This window comes from Stegostoma tigrinum, chromosome 36 (assembly GCF_030684315.1).
Source record: "Stegostoma tigrinum isolate sSteTig4 chromosome 36, sSteTig4.hap1, whole genome shotgun sequence".
In the NCBI taxonomy this organism is placed as follows: domain Eukaryota; kingdom Metazoa; phylum Chordata; class Chondrichthyes; order Orectolobiformes; family Stegostomatidae; genus Stegostoma; species Stegostoma tigrinum.
Genome location: NC_081389.1, coordinates 6,012,599 through 6,033,542, shown reverse-complemented (window position 1 = coordinate 6,033,542; position 20,944 = coordinate 6,012,599). Strand labels below are relative to the sequence as shown.

The 20,944-nt window shown below is 42.5% G+C and overlaps 1 protein-coding gene across 6 annotated transcripts in view; it reads left to right on the top strand.

Moving 5' to 3' along the window:
- Positions 1-20,944, top strand: part of znf592 (zinc finger protein 592) — a 184,265-nt gene that overhangs the window by 50,738 nt on the left and 112,583 nt on the right. For 5 of the 6 annotated variants that reach the window (XM_059640137.1, XM_059640133.1, XM_059640134.1 and 2 more), the window contains exon 2: positions 9,061-9,167. The exons of the other annotated variant lie outside the window; for it this stretch is intronic. The gene's annotated coding sequence lies outside the window, so the exon portion shown is untranslated. The remainder of the gene's footprint in view (positions 1-9,060; positions 9,168-20,944) is intronic. 6 annotated transcript variants of the gene reach the window in all.

Genomic DNA, 20,944 nt, shown 5'->3' with positions numbered 1-20,944 from the left:
GCAGGTCTGGCAGTACCTGTGGAGAGAAAACAGAGTTACCATTTCGAGTCTGGTTACACAGTATACCAGTTCTGAAGAAGGTCAAAGGGATTAATCAAAAAAGGGGAACGTAGAGTTTATTAAGAAAAGTAAACATGCAGGGAGCATTCAAGTTGAATGTAAAATCTGCTATAGGTATGTGAAGACAAATATATGTCCCTAACCATCAGAAACAGGAGACCAGTTAATTACATATTTTCTTTAAAGTGTAGTCTCACGAAAAGATGAAGTGGATTTCAAAACTGAAACAGAAGAACTACAAAATTTTGCTGAATTGGTTGGACAGCCAAACAAGGACAGATGCCAGTTCTGGGGTCTAAGAGTAAAGTATGATTATATATCCCATGGAGGAAGATGTTATTTCTGTAAATAAAATATCAAAAAAAATTAATGAGGGCACAAATAATGCCCCAAAAATTTTGGGGAACACAGTCTAGTGAGAGAGGGAACTGAAGGAAATCCGTATTAGTACCAAAATGGTGTTGGAAAAATTGATGGGATTACAAGCTAATAAACCAACCAGGACCTGATAATTTACATCCTAGAGTACTTACCAAAATGGTCCTAGAAGCAGCGTATGCATTGGTAGTCATCTTTCAAAATTGCGTAGATTCTGGTTTTCTTAAAAATTTCCTATTAGATAGGAGGGTAGCTAATGTAATTCCATTACTCAAAAACAGAGGTAAAGAGAAATCAGAATTACAGACTAGTTAGCCTGACATTGGTGGTAGGAAAAATGCTTCAGTCCATTATAAAAGATTTAATAGCAAAGCATTTGGAAAACAGTGACAGGATTGCACAGAGTCCACTGGGATTTACAAAAGGGCAATAATGCTTGACCATTTTTCAATAATGTAACTCAGAGTTAATGAGGGAAGTCAGCGGATGTGGGTTTGCTTGCATTTTCAGAAGATTTTGATGATGTTCGTCATGGGATTGGGGCTAGTGAAGTGATTTAGATGGAGTACTGGTTGGCAGACAAGTGACGAGGAGGAATAACCTGATCTTTCTCCAAGTGGCAGTACTGCAGGATCAGTGATTAGACTCCAAGTATTCATAATATTACATTGATTTAGAAGAGGGAGCTAAGTGTTCATCTCCACGTTTGCAGATGACACAAAGCTGGGTGGGAGGATGAACTGTGAGGAGGCTGAGGAGATGCTTTAGTGTAATTTGGACAAGTTGAGTGAGGAGATGAATGAATGGCAGATTAAGTATAATGTGTATATATGTGAGTTTACCTACTTTGATAGCAAGACCAGGCAGACAGATTATCTTCTGAATGGTGACAGATTGGGAAAAGGAGGAGATGCATTGAGACTCGGGTGTACTTCTGTACCTGTTGTTGAAAGTAAGCATATGGGGCAGCAAGTGCTGAAGAAGGTAAGTTGGCCTTCAAAGCGAGAAAATTTGAGGACAAGAGCAGGGATGTCTTACTGCAATTTTACATGATCTTAACGGGACCATACCTAGAGTATTATGTGTATAACTGGGAGTGTAAGACTGACATAGGAAACAAGACTGGATCAGTTAGTGGGACTATATTCATTGGAGTTTAGAAGAATCGCAGGTGTTGTTGGGTGATGACAGATCTTATAGAAAACTGCAAAATTCCAACAGGACTGGACAGCGTAAATGCAGGAAGGATGTTGCTGATGACCAGGAGTCACAGTCTAAGGATAGGAGATAGGCCATTTAGAACTGAGAAGAGAAGAATTTTCTTCATCCAAAACATACTGAGTCTGGGGAATTCTTTGCCACAAAACTGGTTGAGGCCAAAACATTGAGTTCTTAAAGAAAGTGTTTGATATTGTTCTTAAGGCTAAAGGGATCAAAGGGTTTGTAAACAAAGCAGGAACAGGGTACTGAGCTGGATGCTTAGCCATGATCATATTGAATGATGGAACAGGCTTTATGGGCTGAATGACCTACTTCTTTTGTTTTCTGTGTTTACCTCACTCTGCCCAAAAGAGAAATTATAAACACTCCTGCACGTACAAGCACATACAAACCTATCATGCATAAGTAGTATTACTAAAAGCAAAAAGTTCATATCTCTAGCAACAGCTCCTAATAGAAATTTTAAAGTACAATGCCTTATTTTTAATTTTTTCAATATTTTGTTTATATAAATAAAATCTTCCTCCTTGCGATATATAATTATATTTCACTGTATGCCCCCAGAAATGGCATCTGGCCTTGTTTGGGTGCTCAACTAATTCAGTAAAACTTTGCAGTTCTTTCCGTTAAGTTTTGAAAGCCACTTCATCTTTTCATGAGGCCCTATTTTAACTAACTACAATAGGGCTGACGTTTTCTAAATAATATTGCTGATGAGATGCAAAGTGACTCTGCCCAGTTTGCCTAATTACCAATCCAGAGTTCTTAAAAAAAAAAGCCCTTGAAGCCTGACTTATAATTCTTAATTTTGCTTCAAGTCCTTTTATGATGTTTTCAAACTCACTGCTCCCACAACATAAAAACAAACACCAATATGCATCACAAATATGCCTGTAAAGTGCGCCCCGTAGTATCTTTAAAACATGGCAAGGCCTGCCTTCAGCTGGAGATAGCGCAATTTTATTAAGGTAGACCTTACTGAGAAGTATCAAATTTTAGAAGCATCAATCATTTTAGCCATATAGATACTTAATTAATATTAGCGTGTTTCTTGCATTTGGTCTCCCTTTGACAGTAAATAAATACTTCCCTTTTTTTATTGATCTCCTGAAAAAAATGCAGCTTTAATATTAATTGATTTACAATACCAAAGCAAATAAAGTCTTCAGAATGATTTTCCATCCGAAGATGAATCTTCTCTTACAACATCGCTTGCTGCATCTGCCTGCTAACCTTCTGCGATTTAAGAACTAGGGTACCGGGATACCCATGCACATCAGAACACCTTAAGCTTTCATTACTTAGATTTGTTTTTATTCTTGCCACAATTGACAGTTTTATATTATACTGTGCCCACTCATCTATCCTATCTATATCTCTTTGTAACATTCTTGCATCCTCCGCTTAACTTACTTTCCTAGTTGTCATTATGTCATCAGCCAATATAGCAACAACCTTCAGTCCCTTCATCTCGATTATTTATATTTTTAAAAAAAGTAAAAGGTCGAGGCTCCAGTGCTGATCCTTTTGGCACCCCACTCATTGCATCTTGCCAACCAGAGAAAAGTCCTTTGCCTTAACTAACAGGAAACAATCTTCTATCCATACTAGTATGTTACCATCTATACAAGCTTTTATTTTCCGCAAGAACTTTTTGATATGTGGTACCTTGTCAAATTTGTGTAGGTTAGATGGGCTTGAGATCGGTATGACAGGTCGGCACAACATCGAGGGCCGAAGGGCCTGTACTGTGCTGTTATGTTCTATGCTTCTAACTTGGTCCCCCGATTTTCTTCAAAACTCTGTACTGCTAATCTTTTAAGCATGAACAGGAGACACATTTTCATGCATATCCATCTGTTGGTAGAGTTGGTTGTCCAACCGTGTACAACCCAAATTCTCTCCAGCTTTGTGATTCTTGCTGTTAAGCAGCTTTTATTAGCCTGATTCTAATTTATTCATAGCCACTAAGACATGCCGATCATTTGGGCTTCTGCTTCTGATGGCATTCCAGGTCTGTGCTGTATTTCTTGACCTTGTTACACTTACTTCTCTCTCTCACTCTCACGTTCTTTCTCTCCCTCTCTTGCAATACTAGGATTCTTTTCAATAATCTGTGATCTCTGAGTGTTTGGGGCATGTTGATTCCAAGAGCCACTATCCAAGCTTACATTGTGTTTTTTTGCCTTCCGTTATTAAATTTCATGTTCTTATGGGGGTGACAATGGTCTGGTGGTAATTTCTCAACTATTAATCTTAAAACCCACTACGGCAGAGGCTGGAGTTTGAATTCAATAAAAATCTAGAATTAGGAGACTAATGATGATGATCAAACCTTTGTCAGTTGTCAAGAAAACCCACCTGATTCATTAATATTCTTTATGGAAGGAAGCTGTCATCCTAACCTGGCCTGTCCTACATTTGACTCCAGACCCATAGCAATGTGATTGATAAGTATCAATCTGATTTCTGGGCAATTAGGGATGGGCAATAAATGTTGGCCTAGCCAGCAATGTCCACATCCCGTTATCAGTTGAACTTTTAAAAATCTATATGGTTGCCCTTTTGCCCCTCAACCTGTATTTTCAGCTAGTTATGTTTTCCTTCACTCTTTACTAACACTTGTCACGGTCTTCATTCAGTGACTCTTTCTGGTAGATATTTGACTTTGTACCTCTTGAAATGATGGCTTCATTTCAATCATCAGAACTAATTTGTCCTTCATCAGATATATTGTCAATTGCGATATTCTAATCTCATAGTTGTGCAGATATGGTTATGTTACTTTCTGTAATTTGTTTAAAATCTGAAAATTTGTATTCCATACAGAGGAATCTCAAAGACTGTACCCAAACTGTTTGGTTCCCATGCCAAACAATTGCCATTTTTCTGTCTTTACCAATAACCTTTTTCCAGGTGCCTCTACTCTTAAACCCCTCAATTTTATAATAAGCCTGCGATAGGGTTATTGAAACTGACCTCCAATGGTCAAGCATTGTCTTGAAGCTTGCTAAGTAATTTCTAAGGTTTTGGCTTCAATTTAAGCCTTTTCAGCTGTATGCAGTGCATTAAATTGCCCAAAATGTCTTTTAGCTAATTGTAGTCTTTTCCCAAGATGGGAGCTTATCACATTTTACTGATGGAACCGTAGGATTTCACCCGAAAGCTACTCATTTGGACTATGCCCTCCAAGCAACAACAGCTAATTGTTACCATGAGCAGCCTATATCAGCACAAATGATAATTTACAGCTTGGCTGATTCTCCCGAAATGTTATGGAGGTGAGCAGACTGGAGGCGCTCAATGACCTATTTCTTCTTGTTCTGTAATTTTTAAAATCGACAATCATGAGGAACCCCAAGATTAGAATCAAGCCTCAAGCATATTTTGATTTTATTGTTAGCTGCTTGTATTATTTTAATAGAAACAACGCAGTTTTGCAGCAAAGTGCAATAGAATAACTAAGGTAAAATGTTAAAGATAAGTAAAGTCACTATCGTCCCAGAACATCATAGGACTGCTTTCTCATTAGAGAGAAAGGACTGCTGCAGAGTTTAACCTCAGAAAGGCAAGTTTGAGAAAATGGAACCTGCATGGTAACCTCAGCTAGTGAGGGACATGAACCCACGCTGATAGTGCCACTGTAGCGAGTTTTGAGAAGATTTGTAGCTCAGATTGAGGTTCTGGATGTGAGTTTGCTCGCTGAGCTGCAAGGTTAGTTTTCAGACGTTTCGTCACCATTCTAGGTAACATCATCAGTGAGCCTCCGACGAAAAGCTGGTGTTATGTCCCGCTTTCTATTTATCTGTTTAGGTTTCCTTGTGCCACTCTCCATCACAAGGAAGCTCTCCAGTCACCTGTGCAAGTTGTTATACTCCAAAAGGTAACTATTTAAACCAAATTCAAGTGAGAACTTCGTTTCAGTTAGCCACACTCCACAATATTCACCCCAATGATTACTGGCTCACATATTTATACAACTAGTTCAAAACCTATTGACTTTTTAAGGCAGCCATCACCCATTCCCTCATTCCGTTAGGTCTCTGGCATTATTTCGAAACATATAAGGTGATAAAATACATGAGGGGCCACATGCCCTCTCTCTACTCTACAGTAGCTCTGATATTTAGTGATAGTTTATAAAAATTGTTCACATGGTCATATGTAGTGAAATAGGTAACTACATTGACAAAATTTCAAGCAGAAAAATCAGAAGATGCATTTTGCAAACAAAGGTATGAGGAAAGACTGTACCAACTTCACGGTATAATTTTAGTGGGATACAATAAGAGAGACCGAGGAGTTTACATACAGAAATGGTGCCAAACCTTCAGTAGGGATGTTTTAAAATGATTATGGGATCCTTGACTTTATAAATACAGGCTTGAAATAAAAAGCAAGGAAGATATGTTAAAAATCTATAACTTACTCGTTGAACCTCAGGTGAAATACTGTTTCTAATGTGGGCACCATAGTTATGGAAGAATGTGAAGGTCTTTGTGACTTGACCAAAATCAATTTCTCCATCAACAACACGAGAACAGGTTATCTTGGCGTGATATTACAATTCATGAGTACTTGCTTTACACAATTTTGCTGCCCCTTTTCCTAAATTGCAACAAGTCACTATCGTTCCGATGCACTGCATATATTGTAAAGCATTTTGAGGTATCCTGAAGTGTGAAAGTTGCTGTATAAATATATCTTTTATTTAAAGGCGGTTTCAGAAAAAATTATTATAAATGATTTCGGATATGGGGAATTCAGTCAAGTGACAGGTTAGAAGAATTAGATTGCAGCTCGTGGTACAGGAGCAATGAAATTTTCCTTGAGTTGTCTCAAACACTAATGAGATTCCATCTAGAGTTAGTGTTTCTTATGCCTTACCTAAAAGATATACTTAGAAGGAGTGCAGCCGAGGTTCATTAAACTTATTTCTAGGATGGTTAGGACTGTTCTATGTGTAGAAATTGAGACAAGGCCTATCTTTTCTAGCGTTTAGAAGAGTGGGAAGTGATCTCCCAGATACTTGCAGAATTCTTAAATGGAAAGTAGGTATAATAGGCACAAAGCAGGTATAGAAGGGTGATCTCCCCTGGTCTGAAACCAGGGAAGACTGTTTCAGAAAATAATAGGTAAACCATTAAGACTGAGATGAAAAGCAATTTCTTCTCTGTGATGAACCTTTGGAATCCTCTACAGCAGAGGGCTGTGGAAGCATGTTCATTAAATGAGTTCAAGAGAGATTGATAAAGTTATAATCACAAGTAACATTGAGGGATATGGGGATCATGTGATTGAGGTAGATTATCAGCCGTGATCTAGAATGGCAGAACTGGATTGCTTAATCTTTAGCAGTAGTGTTCCAATCAAGTAGATGGGAAGAAGAGTCTCCACGAGCAGGAGAATTGGTAACAGACAACTCACATTTAAGTGGCAGTGAGAAGAGATGGAGATTTTTTTTATATTATGGATTATATGGAAAAGCTTGGTAAAAGTACAGACAGAATAAATTTCAAAAGCAAATTGAATTTGCTCCTGAAAAGAGAACTTTCAAAGAGCTGGCACAGGATTGAGGGACTGAATGGCCTCCTATGTCATTTCAATGTCATGTCATTTGTTTATTCCATGGAACTCCCCAGTTGTTGAATATTGTTGGAAAATAAGACCAGTTGCCAAAACTTTTTGTCTTGTACTCGTCGGGACAGATGCAAGAATGCCAAATTTCAAACTATCTCAGTGATCTCATGTAAGTCAATTCTGATCGATTGGCTAGTGCATTAGGACAGAGAAAACAAAGAGAACTGCATGCTCCCCGTGTTCCTGGCCCCGACCATTACGGAAGCCAACCTTTCATCCATGAACTCTATTTACATGGCCCCCTGCAGCAGAAAGGTGACCTACGTCATCAAAGACCCATTACACTCTGATAATGATCTCCTATGACCTCTCCATCAGGCAGAAGATACAGAAGCCTGAATACACGCACGAGCAGCTTCTTTCTGGCCAATATCACACTGTTGAGTGAGCTTGTGCCTCAAATAATGGAACATAGAACAATACAGCGCAGAACAGGCCCTTCGACCCTCGATGTTGCGCCGACCTGTGAACTAATCTAAGCCCCTCCCCCTACACTATCCCATCATCATCCATATACTTATCTAAGGACTGTTTAAATGCCCCTAATGTGGCTGAGTTCACTACATTGGCAGGCAGGGCGTTCCGCGCCCTTACCACTCTGAGTAAAGAACCTGCCTCTGACATCTGTCTTAAATCTGTCACCCCTCAATTTGTAGCTATGCCCTCTTGTACAAGCTAAAGTCGTCATCCTCGGAAAAAGACCCTCACTGTCCACCCTGTCTAATCCTCTGATCATCTTGTATGTCTCTATTAAATCCCCTCTTAGCCGCCTTCTCTCCAAAGAGAACAGACCCAAGTCCCTCAGCCTTTCTTCATAAGGCCTTTGCTCCAGACCAGGCAGCATCCTGGTAAATCTCCTCTGCACCATTTCCAATGCTCCCACATCCTAATCTGCAATGTAACCCGTATGCCTCTAAGTCTTTTTGATCTGTACTTCCCTGCCTGTACACCTTGTAAACAAAGCTTTTCACTGTATTTCAGTACACATGACAATAAAATCAAAATTTTAAAAAATTCAAGAAATATGCAAAACTTAAACATGCTACTTTGTTTGAAGGGAGCAGATCCTGCACATGAATGTGTGTCACTTCTACTAATCATAAATGAGCCACAACATTGACTTGTCTGATTATCTTAAATTTTTTTAGTGCAGTTAATAGCAGACTCAAGATTGTTAATCAAGCGCTGCTCCACCGCAGATTTGTGTCTAACAGCTGACATTGTACTGGATTGTGTAAGCATAAGCTAGTTTTGTATTGTCTGTACCCTGCCTATCATGGATGATCAAAAAAAAAGCTATTAGATTTAATCAATCAGCTCTAACCCTGCATAATTCCCCGTACTGTTGCAGTTGCTGTTGTGCCTGAGCTTTCCTGAATAGTACTATACCAAGAGAGGTTATTTTTGTTTGCCCCTGTAGTGAGTAATAATCTGTCTTGTAAAACAAATGTAGAACACCCTTGCCTATGATGTAAAATCCTCAATGCTTTAAAACATTTAATCATTACCTGAATTAGTACAGGACTCATGCAATCCTAATAATTTTCTACACAATAAATACTGGTTTAGAGAGAAATTCATAGCCAAATTATAAAATCTTTGGGGAAGCTTTTTTTAAAGAAGTATAGAAATGACGTATGAGCAGCGTGACCTTGAACGTGGCAAGTTTTAAAGTAAATTAACTGACATAATAGTCATAAAATTTTTGATCTTGGATTGTTTTATTTATATAGAAAAATAACATGATTGGATTGTTTCTAGACTGCCCAAAGGAAAAATGTGGTTGCCTGGCAGTCGTCACTCCAGCTGATCTGCAGAACGGTGGCAGAAGTCAGTGTACTAGAGCATCTGTAACAAAGAAAACTTCTGTAAGTTGACCTTACTTATTTTTTAACTGATGTGGAAAGAATATAAAATCAGTTTATAATTCCCAGTTTTACTCGCTTGACATCCTAGTCTTGCATCCATTTTTAAAGCTTCAAGTACCAGTGCAGGGCTTGAGTTTATAAGTTTGGCTGCAGTTACAATAGCGTGCTGAGGCAATGTTACACTCTTGAAAGCACTGTATTTCAGATAGGATTTCGGTCTGATTACTATCACCCACTGAAGAAACATCTTCTGGTACTAATTAATAACGGTAGAAGGGTTCTTTATGCCCTTGCCAATCTTCAGCCCACAAAATAGGCCAAATCAGATCAATTGCTCATTATCTTAGTATGTTTGTGGCACCTTGCCACGCTGAAATCAGATTGATTGTTATCTAGGACTAATTTATTAGCTGTGAATTGCTTTGGGAAGGATGTGTGATGTATGCCCGCTACACTATTGCAAATATTTGTTTTTAATTAACTGACATTGAACTTTCCAAATAATTATTTTAAGGCTTTTGGACCTGTTGTACTACTTTGCCTTGCTTCTCTGTATATAGAGGGACACCTGTCACTATGTCATCATGCCCTGGCCTTTCCCATCCTGGTGCCTTGATTTTCACTGTGGTTTTTTTTCCCCCCAGACTCCCTCTTCCTTTATCTCATGTTTTCATCATTCATTTTCTTGATTTTATTCCTCTAAAGTCATCTCAATCAGGGATTGTAAGACTTACTACACACATTATCGGACAGATTTTTGTTTGGAAACAGTTAACTTTCAGCGTGATTATTATGGTACTCAGTGTTTACCTCAATCAAACGCTGAGAAATGATGGAAGGGTTATGCAGGATTTAATACACCCAGTTAATGGGCTCGTTTACTTATTTCACAAACCCCAATATCAAGGAGATTTAAACATAATGGCTTAGTAGGTATTAGCTTCAAATTAAACAACCTTTACACTCGAAGATGTCTTCCGAAGAAAGTCTCCAATTATATGCATTCCACATATTTGGTTGAAAATCTCTCCCAGACCTTGCACACTCCATTGTTAAATACGTTGCAGTAAGTGCAGATTCCATCCCTGTTCTTTGACAGCTTGCCAAACAATTGTTGGCGTTTTACTGAGCAAACACAGTCATGATGTTTTAAGAGTATTGATGACCACATTGGAAAGATTGTCTGGGAGACTTTGCCAGCTACTTTTGGAATGATGGGGGTGGGGACAGGATTACATTCAGTGGAGGCCCAGTGATTAGTTCAGTGGTTCTTTAGCTTTGTGCATATTAATTTTGGCCTTTTTTTATGATGAGGTCAGTAATCACTGCAAGCTGCTTTATATGCCAGTCTATTTGAGTTATTCACTATTCAAACAAAAATATTCAAAAATCCTTCCCAGTGGAAATGTTGGAATCAGTTTAGCAGTTCTTCGGCTGAATCTGTATTGATTTATCTCTTTTTCATGACTGAGATCAGTAACTGCAGTATCCTTATTCATTTCATTGATTTCCCAATTCAAACAAAAATATTCAAAAACCTTTCTAACCCTTAATGTTGTGTGAAATGAAGGTAAATGTTAAAACTAAAAGCATAAACCGATGAAAGGTTAGTGCATAACAAGCACTTCATAACTGCTAGCCCACAAAGCTTAGATCTGAATTGTGGAGGAATAATGGTGATTTTGTTGGCAGGTTGCCAAGAAAAGTGATCACTCTTCTACTTGGTACACTTCAAAGCCATTCTTGTTTAGTGTTTATTTAATCAAGGATGTGCTGAACTGACAAAGGACTGATTTTACTGTTGAGGCTATAATGCATGGCCCCATCTGCCTACACAGATGGGCGTTTTAAAAAAAATATACCATTATTTAGAGAAGAGCACAGGAGTTTTCCCAATATCCTAACCAACATTTATCACTCAACTAGCACCATTAAGCAACTTAACTGGTTACTTACCACATTGCTGATTATGCAACCTGTAAAAATTGACTACAAATCAGAAAATGATGGAAATACACAGCAGTGTATCTCAGAAGAGAAACACTTAGTGTTTCAGTGTTGTAATGAATCTTCAGCAGAAGTGAAGAAATTGAAAACATTTTTTCAGAGATAGCAGGATCTGCAAATGCTGGAGAATCTGAGATAACAAGGCGTAGAGCTGGACTCCTGCTCCTCTGATGCTGCTTAGCCTGCTGTGTTCATCCAGCTCTACACCTTGTTATCTTAAATTAAAAGCATAGTCAGTTTTGAGCAAATCAAAAAGGGAGTAAGCTTTAGTTGCAACACCTCATCTTTTGACTCAGCGTCCATAGTCTCCCGGATTGAGCATTGAGTTTGGCCATTTTAGTTTGTAATCTCTGACACCAATTTGTTTCCTTTTGATTTGCTATTTCAGTTTTTTGTCTTTTTTTTTCTCTTTATTCATCCATGTTGCATTCGGCCAGCTGCCATGTAGCCATTAACCTCTCAAATGAGCAGATCTTTCTTTACAATACCCATTACCACTTCATCTGACTTTTAGACCATGAAACCTTTTGTCATCTAATCTTTCCTGCTCTCCACCTTATCATGGACCTTGTTATTTCCTCATTCTTCCCTTTTTCATTTACTTCAAATCTTTCTTTCTTTCCTCAGTTCTAATGGAAGACCAATTTGACCTGAAACCTTAACTCGGATGAGTTAATGACACTGATTTAATGAAATATAACTCTCAATTAACACAGAAACTTTGTTTCTCTCCACAGGTACTGTCTGATGTACTGTATACTTTACAGCATTTTCTGTTTTAATTTCAGATTTCCAGTAGTTCGCTTTTCCTGTACTCAAAAATGTGTCCTTCAACTATAAAACATTTGTGACATCTAGAAATTACAAACAACTTTATATGTATTACCTTTCACTAAAACAAATGTGAATCCGTCATGGCTTATCTGTTGACAGCGACAGTGTCTGGAAATTTTTCTGCACTTCTGCTGTTGTTGCTTCACTTGCCTCTCAGAACCATGATACAGTTCCTTATAATGTCGTTTAACACCCCATTTGCCTCAATGTTCAAAGGATAATTTTCCGATCTTCTTGTCACTTCCAGTGTGATGACACCATCAAACACATCTTACCTATTTTTCCTTTTCATCATTTCACAAGGACCATTGGCTCCATGATATTCTTTTCCACTCTTCAGCCATTTCAAACACAGTGACCGCTTCCTGTGCAAGCACTACTTGTAACGGCCTGCCCTTCAACCTCCTCACTTTCCATGCCTATACGTTCTTTCCAACTGAGTGTTTTCCACTCACTACTTACTGTGTGGTCTCCTTGATATTGGAAAGTTCAGATGCAGGTTGAGTGATTCTTCAGAACGCCTCCAATCTGTCCACGGACATGACGATAAGTTTCTGGTGGCCTTTTGTTTTAATTTATCACCTTGCTGGTCTGCTGGCATCTCTGTCCTCTGCCAAAATGTGATATGTGGGCCTATCACTTTTACCCTTCTGGCTCTGCAAGACTAAGAATCTGTCACTGAGTCTGCCCTAACTCCACCCATCACAGACCTATTTTTATCCTTTTCTGAAAACCTACTACATCTAACATTTCTCAGTTCTGATGAAAGATCATTGAACTGTAATGTGAAATCTGCGGAGAGAGAGACTTCACAGTCGCTGCCTAACCTGATAAATATCCCAGCATTTTCTGTATCTACATCAGTTTATAACTTTTTTGTGTGAATCACTTCAAATGCCTTGTTAATGTGGCCTCACATCTTCCTGCAATTTAGATGTCACTCTGATTTGAGTACGGGCACACCCATAAAATTAAAAACTCCAAATTACCTGAAAAAAAGACTATGCCATTAAATCAGTTTTTGAATACCATGTACACTGACTTGCTAAATGTGTCATTTTTTTAAAAAAAAATAGGTGTTCAGAAGTGCTGAAATAAATATGACAAGGTTGCTGGCTCCTAGAAGGAGTTAAGGCAAAACTAGTTGTTACCTCACCATTATTTTATACTGTTAAGAACAACTAGTAGATTTTGCAACAAATCAGATGGTTAATATTAGATTGGGTCCAAACTAAATCTGCCAAATTCAGCATGTTTTTTTAGACTAAATATAACAAGTAGCCACTGAATTTGATCCCATTCTTACATAAGCCCAACCCCTGTGACAGAGGTAGCCAGCTGCCGACCCTTGGGGATAAATCACAGAGCAGTGCCAGAAATTACTATTGAGCTGGACAGCCATGTTCAATATGTAAGGTTATACAATGGTGACATCATTGGTTGAATAGAGTCATAGAGATGTACAGCTTGGAAGTAGACCCTTTGGTCCAACTCAACTATGCCAACCAGATAACCTAAATTAATCTAGCCACATTTCCCATCATTTGACCCACATCCCTCTAAACCCTTCCTATTCATATACCCATGCCTTTTCAATGTTGTAATTGTGCCAGCCACCGCCACCGCCGCCTCTAGCAGTTCATTCCACATACTCACCACCTTCTGCATGAAAAAGTTGTCCCCTAGGTCCTTTTCAAATCTTTCTCCTCTCACCTTTAAACCTATGCCTTCTAGTTTTGGACTCTCCTGCCTGGGGAAATTACTTTGTCTATTCATCCTATCTATGCTCCTTATGATTTTAAAAACCTCTATAAGGTCACCCCTCAGCCTCCGGTGCTCCAGGGAACATAGCTCCAGCCTATTCAGCCTCTCCCAAAGATCAAATCCTCCAACCCTGGCAAAATCCTTGCGATTCTTATAATCCAGATGACAAGATAGATCTGGTCCAGAGAAAGATTTCAAGTTTCAGCCCTACAGTTAATGAAGTTTAATTTTAATTTAGAAGTCTTGAAGTAAAATTAGCTATGAAGTTGGAAGATGGTCTGTAATACCCAAAAAGTCCGTTAATCTCCTGAGATAAAAAGATGGGAATCTGTACCTGTAGCGCTTCGTGACGATAGTCCTTACCATTGTGATTCAATCAACTGTCCTCTTCAGTGCACAATAAACTTTTGCCTTGAGAACAACACTCTTATTTGAACATTGAAATGTTTGGAAAACCTTGCCTCAATATTTTGCTGACAATTGAAAAGGTTTACATAGTATTCCTGAAACAAAGCACTGGAAAGGCAATAAGTGCTGGCCCAGCCTGCAGCACCCATGTACAATGAGTAGATTGAGAAAAGAACAAAGGTTCACAACTGATTTAAATAAAAAAAAGAAAGAACTGAGGATGCTGGAAATCAGAAATGGAAATTACTGGAAAAGCTCGACAGGTCTGGCAGCATCTGTGGAGAGAAATCAGTTAACGTTTCGGGTCTAGTGACTCTTCCTCACAGACTGTGTGTTTCTTATGCTGATAGAAGTATTCCACTTGGCATTATTTGCCTGGAACTCAATCTCTCATCTCAAGTTCAAATTTGATCTGAATGATAAAGACAACATGCAAATTTAAAAGAAATGAATTTTAGAGAATAATTTCCTTAAACAGTGAATAGCAAGAGTGACGAATCCTCCATCAAAAACCATTATAAAGTAAGTCCATAATTTATTTTTGACGCCATGTTTGGCAGGGTGGTGCGGGAAAGGGAATATGAAAGGATGTGACAATTATGAGAGAGATTTGATCAAATGTGTCCCATACAGGGAAATAGGTTGATGTAGCTTTGATGGGGCATGACCAAATTCTGTGAAACTCTATCATTGTAAACTTAAATCAGTGCATACTTTGTCCTTGTGTATATGAGGTCATGCAATTTTTGTTGCATTCCCCTTTCTGTTAGCTGGAAATTGATTCTATTCTGTGGTGCCCATGTGCTCCTCTTATGAATTAAAAATGACAGTTGCTTGTATAACGTTGTACAGTGAATATCGAGTTATTTGTAGTGTTTTCTCTCCCTGGCAGAGTTAACTCATTAGAGATTGAAGATTTTTTACATCTCTATGGCTTGGTGGACAAAATATTATAATTAACCAAAGATAATTGACTGCTGTTTAATTTCTTTAATTTGTTGAACTGCAACAGTTTGTAAATGTTTGTGTAAAAATGTGTTGACCATTTTGATGAATCTGTGAATAGCACAAGAAAAATGCAAGTTATATTCCCAATGAAGAAAGGAAATCACTGACCCCAAAACTGAGGAAGAAAACAACAAATGCACTTAGTCATAAAGAGATAGCAAGAACTGTAGATGCTGGAGTCAGAAACAACAAAGTGTGGAGCTGGAGGAACATAGCTGGCCAAGCAGCGTCAGCAGAGCAGGAAAGCTGACATTTTGGGGTTCTGACCCGAAACGTCAGCTTTCCTGTTCCTCAGCTGCCTGGCCTGCTGTGTTCCTCCAGCTCCACACTTTGTTATCTTGATACTTAGTCATAATGTGTCTTTTAAATTATAGTAAGATAGGTCCTGTGTGTCTATTTTAGGATTTTCTTGTGACAAAAATGTAACTGGCATTTGTGAGAAATAATGTACAATCCTGTTCCAAATATTTTGGTTTGGACAGTACGGTGGCACCAAGAAGCTTTGAAGAAAATTCACAAAATAAGTTTGTTTTATGGCACACCAGTGACGATGGGTTGTTTTCTGTTTGAATGCAGTGGAGTTTAATTCAAGTTTGCCAGTCTACATTTATTGAGAAGACCAGGGAGTGGTTAAGAAGTGAAATTGTCAGGAAAACCACATTGCATCAACAAGTAGCTTGTTTAATGTTTTCTTCTCTAATTCTCAACTATCCCTTTGATGTTGTCTATGGCCCTCAGTGAACTTGTTTATTCGCTATTGTTTAAAGCATGCAAAACCGGCTATGCTGGTTTATAAAATGGGTTTATAGCAGAGTTTATGCAAAAGAGAAGACTGGCTTCAAACCAAAGTGTCCCTCAAAGGGAAGAGGTTGGCTTGCCATTGAGTAGAAATGTGCCCGGTAGCGCATCCAAGTTGTCTCAGATCTGGGAATTTTAATGAGGCACACTAATCAGATTGACATCAACGTTTCGAGCCTGAACTTGCAGAATGCAGGCAGCTGGTACTCAAGTTTATCAGCTGCAGCTGGCAAAATGTGCTTAGTCCAAGAAGTTGTGGCAACTATGAGTAACAAATGCAACCTTTAGACTCTTTGTCCTCCTTTGTCTTTCTCAGAATAAATATTAGTAAGGCATGCAGTGTTAAGTCCAGTCATACACAGAAGCTGTCAAAAGATACGCAAATAATTTACTAGTAATTTGGTTTGGCTGAGAAAGAGTTGCTGGGCTGCATCAAGTTCAGGTGATGCTGTTTCCTTAAAATTCTGCAGTATATCCTAACAAATGTGCAGTTGGCATGGTGATAATCCAGCATATTAAACAAAAAAATTCAATAACAAGTGTAAAAATTCAAACAGATGTTGATAAGGGAAGTGAACGGGAAGAAGAGGAAATGAAAGGTGGTTGGTACTATACTGGTTTCAAGTGTTTAGCTCTCCCATTGAGGCTGATTTAACCATGCAGTCTTTGTGGTGAGAAGCAATCTGCATTTTTAAAATTTAATTTTCTGTTTGTTTTTACATTTCTAACTGATTCCTGTACATAGACTGACTGAGGATTCCTGTGATTTGTGCAATGTAATACAATTCAGTGGGACAAAAGTTAGGGTTATTGTGGGGATTCCATTGTAGGCACAGGAGATAACTTTGCCATTTAACCTATAGTTTAGGTTTGCTGAGATGAAATTTTGAAACTATGGAGGAATAATTTGGTATTTTAGTAAATATATTCTATGTCTAAATGTATGAAGTTGTGGATCTTTTCAACAGAGTTCAAGTCTAATAACTTGTGAGCTCTTGGCATAGGGAAGCAGACTGGATGAGCACATTCTTGCAAAGCATACTTTGTGTTGCCAACCTTTGCTAGCAGCTTGTTCTTCATCAATTGTAACAATTTTTAGAAACCTGAGTGAAAATTAAGGCTTCTCTTTGTTAAAATGAGACAGAACTACAATCTCAGCATAATCACTTAACATAGCACCAAAGGAACAGAAGCACATGTTAAGGAGGGAGGGAGAAATGTCTCTGAACAAAATCCTAATACTCAGCACAAACCATGTTTCATTTTGGGAGATGTATTTGTTAAAAATAGAGTTGTTACAGTTTAGTCAGCATAAACTACTTATCTTTTGTGCTGGAGTGATGAAATTTGTGACAAGTCACTAACGATTTTGACAGAATGGCTTGAGGGCCTTGCAGTGTTGAGTAAACAACTTGCACAGCTTGACACTGCTATGGAATTCTGATCAATCATGAACACATTGTCAAAAATATGCTGGGGTGTGTGTGTGTGTGCGTCTGTGTGTGTGCACACTTGGTGTTTTCATTATTGCTAATGATATCCTCCTTTGCTGGTGTTGACTGATTTTATCCGATATTAATGTATCAATATATCCATTCCTAGTTGCTTTTGACAATTCAGAGAATGGAAAAGATTATTAGGCATGTAGCTTGTTGAGGACACCTCTGTGCTTGAGGCAACTTTCAATTCCTTTTCAAATGATTCTACCAAAAACCGTAATGTTTACAAGTTGCACCCCCTCCCAACATCTTCATCCACTCCAAATTCTTGAATTGCACAACTGCCAAGCCCAATGCACAAAAGATGAAATGTGGTCACTTTCGCTAGTTTCCTGTCCAATTTAGTTTAAAAATTATTCTCACTAAATAATTGGGCTGAGTGATATATGTTATCACAGTACCCTTTCGTTTTTCAAGCCTACATTCAAGCTTAGCCAGCATGAAGAAATGCAACATCTCTCTCAAAACCAGAATTGTATACAACAGAAGAAAGCAGTTTGGCTTAATCCACCTTTCTGGACATTTAAGGAAAATTTATTCTTAATCTCTAGCCTTTCCTGTGCTGCTGTTCTTTTTCATTTCTTAAGTATTTATACACTTTTTCATTTTCTCTTTTGTTTAAAAGCCGCAGTAAAATCTTTATTATTCAGCATGCTTGGGGAATGGGTTGTGCCAGTTTACAGGGAGCTACAGTAATCCAGACACAAGATGAGGGCTGCTGTGCCTTTGAGGGAGAGGAGTAGCAGCTGGGCAATAGAGGGCCCCAACACAGCAGGCATCACCGTAAAACAACTAAAACTGAAGACTAGGCCAATTCCACAAACTTCAGACAAAATTGAGCTGTCAGTTTCATTGCCAGTTGCTTCAAGCAGTATGCCCTTGTTGAGGAACAACAGCCAACGCTGATCTCACAAATTCATAATTTCAGTATAAAGCCTAAGAGCAATTCTTTCAGAGTGACAATCCATTTAATATTAAATTTTAAGTTATTTTTATTATCCAGACAGTACTATCAAACAAAAATGGTTTGAGACAAAAAGAAACTGCAGATGCTGGGATCCAAGGTAGATAAACAGGAGGCTGGAAGAACACAGCAAGCCAGGCAGCATCTGGGGGAAAGGAGAAGCCAGTGTTTCAGGTATTACTCTTCTTTAGGACTAGATGTGGGGTAGGACTGCAGATAAAACGAAGGGGGAGGTGTAGTGGAATAGTGGTGTGTGTTCTCTCTCTCTCTCTCTCTCTCTCTCTCTCTCTCTCTCTCTCTCTCTCTCTCTCTCTCTCTCTCTCCCTGCCCCACCACCACCACCACCCCCCACCCCCCCCCACCACCCCCCCACCACCAACACCACCCCACCACCAACACCACCCCCCACCCCCACCACCACCCCCCACCACCACCCCCCACCACCACCCCCCACCCCACCACCACCCCCCCACCACCAACACCACCCCCCACCACCACCCCCACCACCACCCCCCACCCCCACCACCACCCCCCACCCCCACCCCCACCCCCACCACCACCACCACCCCCCACCACCACCCCCCACCACCACCCCCCACCCCCACCACCACCCCCCCACCCCCACCCCCCACCCACCACCACCACCACCACCACCCCCCACCACCACCACCCCCCACCACCCCCACCACCACCACCACCCCCCACCCCCACCACCACCCCCCACCCCCACCCCCACCACCACCACCACCCCCCACCCCCACCACCACCACCCCCCCACCCCCACCCCCCACCACCACCCCCACCCCCACCACCACCACCCCCACCACCACCCCCCACCCCCACCCCCACCACCACCCCCCCACCCCCACCCCCCACCCCCCACCACCCCCCACCCCCACCCCCCACCACCACCACCACCACCCCCACCCCCACCCCCACCCCCACCCCCACCACCACCCCCCACCACCACCACCACCCCCCACCCCCACCACCACCACCACCCACCACCACCACCCACCACCACCCCCACCCCCACCACCACCCCCCACCCCCACCACCACCCCCCACCCCCCACCACCACCCCCCACCCCCACCACCACCCCCCACCCCCACCACCACCACCCCCCACCACCACCCCCCACCCCCACCACCACCCCCCACCACCCCCCACCCCCACCACCACCCCCCACCACCACCACCCCCCACCACCACCCCCCACCCCCACCACCACCCCCCACCACCACCCCCCACCCCCCACCACCACCCCCCACCCCCACCACCACCCCCCACCACCCCCCACCCCCACCACCACCCCCCCCCCACCACCACCCCCCACCACCACCCCCCACCCCCACCACCACCCCCCACCACCACCCCCACCCCCACCACCACCACCACCCGCCACCCCCACCACCACCCCCCACCCCCACCACCACCCCCCCACCCCCACCCCCCACCACCACCACCACCACCCCCCACCACCACCCCCACCCCCCACCACCCCCACCACCACCACCACCCCCCACCCCCACCACCACCCCCCACCCCCACCCCCCCCCACCACCACCACCCCCCACCCCCACCACCACCCCCCACCACCACCACCCCCCACCCCCACCACCACCACCCCCCACCACCACCACCACCCCCACCCCCCACCACCACCACCACCCCCCACCCCACACCACCACCACCACCCCCCACCCCCACCACCCCCACCACCACCCCCCACCCCCACCACCACCCCCCACCACCCCCACCCCCACCCCCCACCACCACCACCACCCCCCACCCCCACCACCACCACCCCCCACCCCCACCACCACCCCCCACCCCCACCACCACCCCCCACCCCCACCACCACCCCCCACCACCACCACCACCACCCCCCACCCCCACCACCACCCCCCACCACCACCCCCCACCACCACCACCACCACCACCACCCCCCACCACCACCCCCACCACCACCACCCCCCACCCCCACCACCACCACCACCACCCCCCACCCCCACCACCACCCCCCACCCCCCACCACCACCCCCCACCCCCCACCACCACCACCACCCCCCACCACCACCCCCCACCCCCACCACCACCACCACCCCCCACCCCCCACCACCACCACCACCCCCCACCACCACCCCCACCACCACCACCCCCCACCACCACCACCACCACCCCCCACCCCCCACCCCCACCACCACCCCCCCACCACCACCACCCCCACCCCCACCACCACCACCACCAGCCCCCACCACCACCACCACCCCCCACCACCACCCCCCACCCCCACCACCACCACCACCCCCCACCACCACCACCACCACCCCCCACCCCCCACCACCACCACCACCCCCCACCACCACCCCCACCACCACCACCCCCAACCACCACCACCACCACCCCCCACCACCACCACCCCCACCACCACCACCACCACCACCAGCCCCCACCACCACCACCCCCCACCACCACCACCCCCCACCACCACC